General features: G+C 49.1%; 1 protein-coding gene across 2 annotated transcripts in view; it reads right to left on the bottom strand.

Moving 5' to 3' along the window:
• LOC101862563 overlaps positions 1-2360 on the bottom strand; it is a 53931-nt gene extending 51571 nt beyond the window's left edge. Inside the window, exon 1 of one of the 2 annotated variants that reach the window (XM_035968196.1) lies at positions 1017-2360. The gene's annotated coding sequence lies outside the window, so the exon portion shown is untranslated. The remainder of the gene's footprint in view (positions 1-1016) is intronic. The other variant, XM_005092331.3, reaches the window with a different exon arrangement.
• Positions 2361-3158: the final 798 nt, after the last annotated feature.

The following is a 3158-nucleotide window of genomic DNA, read 5'->3' as shown; positions in this document are numbered from 1 at the left end:
GTGTAAGGAAGACACACACACACACACAGAGAGAGAGAGAGAGAGAGAGAGAGAGAGAGAGAGTGAGGGAGAGAAATAGGGATAGAGATGAGAGCGAGAGAGAGAACTTGCAAGAATACCAACAACAGAAGCAGTAATTCTCAAATGACATCATGTGGTTTCCCCCCTCATAAACCATAAGTCTGCTGAGACTGTGAGCCAACAACCCCATAGAACGACAGCCCTGGAGAAGCTTAACGTCTAAAAATCAAAAAAATTTATAGAGCGGTGAATATGAGTGTCAGTACACGTTTTACGGCACTTGCAACACAAAATAGGCCTTAAGTGCCGAAGATTTGAGGTGTTCCTGGAGAGTAACCTACAAAGAAACGAAAAGAGGAAACGCCGACGGATGTTGAACGGAACAAAAGGAAGGAACCATCAGAGCACCCAAACAACAACTAATAAAATCAGTCAGTCCAAGGTCCCACTGAAGGACCAAAAATGTGTCAAGAGCCTTAAAAAGTTGACAGCCTTGAAAACCCCTCAAAACAACCCAAGTTCAAGAATGCTGAATCGGGGATCCGAACCAGGCCCAGGGATGTACACTCCGTGGCCCAACATGATACCGACTGAGCTAACGGAGCGCCCTACAATCCACTTATAAAAATTGTATTGATTGAACGTAAGTGATTTACGCTCCTATTGATACTGAGTTAGTTAATTCAGGCGGCTGGCTGCTTCGACCAGGTCTGACTGAAAGGGCCAACACGTGCAAGGCTGAGAGGGACACAGCAGCATCCCGTCCCACCAAACAGAACATGATAATGGTATAGGCTTAACGCCCCTATCGACATTATCCAGACAGAATGCAACATTCGTAAAAAGTAACTTGCCCCTACGGAAACCAAACTTGTGTTTTATGCGTGCAACCACAAAGGCCAAAGGTCGTGCCATTAGGCCAACATCACAGGTGCCGATTGACCCAATCTCAATCGATCAACAAAGAGGACATTACAAACGAGCAATATATTTACCCTGAATAAACAGGAACGTAGTTCAGGAGACGTCATCCAGTTGCAGATCAACGAGGTTCGTAAGTGTATGATGGTTCTCGTCTTTCTCTTTCTCAGGGTCAAGCTGTCATCTTTCCAACTCGTCCATCAGCAAAGCCGGCTGAACAAAGATGGAGAAGGCAGCTTCGATTCCCCGAGAAAGCAGCAAAGTGACTCGGTTTGTCAACGTCTTTCGTAAATTCGAGTGTGACTGCCTTCCTCCAATACGTTCACCAATAGAATGGGGTGACAAACAAGATGGCGGGCGAGTCTGTCTTCACTCAGATTCAGATTCAGATCCGCATGCCTTTGTCCACGCTCTTCTCAGAGTTTCTTTCCTTCACCACCTTCTGGAGAACAACGAAGAGAAACAAGATGGCGACGCTTTTACACCAGGTCGACAGCAAAGACCCACCACGAGTTCCCCGCAGAGAAGCGAAAGAATCGAGTATGCAGACGACCTCTCCCACTCAGCCAACCGACGCACACGCTGAGCGCAGTTCACAACTAGGCCAACAACACAGCTAGCCACTCCACCACCACCACCACGACCAGCAGCAGCACACCATTCGTTATCAACGTGAGAGCGAGAGAAGAAAAAAGAACGCGTAGGCCTCGCGGGCTTGCCTGCTTGCTACACAAGGTTATCGAGACCGCTTTTGCCTAGCGAGAGATCGAGTCAGTCACGGCTCTCTCTCTCTCGCTCTCTCCTCCCCAGTCAATCCTCTCTCGGTGTGGCTGAAGGAAAGCCGAGTGCGTGATGAATTGACGCATTCAAGGGCGAGCTCGACCGCCTGCTAACCCCAAGAGGCGAAGAAGAAGAAAACCATTCAGGATTCAGAAAGGAGAGGAGCAACAACAACACACACACATTAATGCTGCTAGTAATGCAAGCCGTCGGGCAAGCTAGCAGCAAGACAGCAGCGTATAGAGGAGAGAGACGAAGAAGCCTCACTCACCTCCTCCTCCCTCACCCCGTCTCCCTTTCCCCCCGTGGCACTACGACAGGTCGTCATACGCAGACGAACAAAACACTCGGGCAGCAGGCAATCCGCCAACGTTCCTCCCTGCTAGCTACACCGCCATAACAACGGCGTGGCCAGGCCAGCTACACTATCAAGTAAGCGTTTGGAGCTTGGGGGCCCAACCCGCTTGTTCGTTTGTTCATTCGTTCGTCCGGGGAGCCTAGGCCACACACACGACATAACCCTCAGAGCGCTGAGGCGACCCTTCCTACAACAACTGACTAGTCAGGCTTGCTTTACTTTTACTGCACGCAACGACAGCACTGAAACATTCGTTGAGCTCTTGCCTAGCTAGCTATAGCTGGTTCTGTACTCTGTACTGTACACTGCTGCGCGTGTGTCCTCTTCTCCTCATTCCTCCTCCTTCTTCGCCGAACGTGTTGGGCCGACCGACCGACCAACCGCTCCCTCCCCCTCTCCTCCCTGCACTCAATACCACCGGCCACTTATCCCCCCCCCCACCCTCCGTCCCCCTTCTCCGCTCTTCGCGTCTCCCGCGAAACGCAGGACAAGACTGGTGGGGATCGGCAATCGGCAGTGTGGACTCAACCAACAGATCACCTGACTCCAAATGCACAAAGCCTTTATTATAATAATAGAACATACGTTACAATAATAGTATTTATCACAACATAGATGATGTACATTGTTTCACTGGCTATAGCCGATCCATGTGTGCTAATACTGTCAGTAACAGTTGTGCCACCGGAAACTCACAGCTGCTTCGGACAAAAATGGCTAACTCTGTAAATGCTATTCGCCTCAATGAAGATCGTTTTGTTGGCGGGGTGTTTTTAGTCTGTCGCGGCAAGCCCATGCTAATAATACTGAACCATGGCTGTAGGCCTTACTTTACAAGGAATACATCATCCAATAAATATATAAGGTAATAAGACATTTCCTTCCCAAAGAGGGAATCGAACCCACGTCTTGGCGCTCATTTGACCTTATGCAGTTGCGAGCGCCGTAAAACCCTCCTCTAGGATAAAAAAGAACCCCACGTCTTCTGCAGGCAAAGTGACGAGTCTTAATAAAGTTGCAATGCTGATTACACTACTTGTGCTATTCGTGGCAGGAAACACATTACTAAGGAGATATA

Source organism: Aplysia californica, unplaced genomic scaffold, assembly GCF_000002075.1.
Source record: "Aplysia californica isolate F4 #8 unplaced genomic scaffold, AplCal3.0 scaffold00044, whole genome shotgun sequence".
Classification (NCBI taxonomy): Eukaryota; Metazoa; Mollusca; class Gastropoda; order Aplysiida; family Aplysiidae; genus Aplysia; species Aplysia californica.
This window is presented reverse-complemented; position numbering and strand designations above follow the sequence as displayed.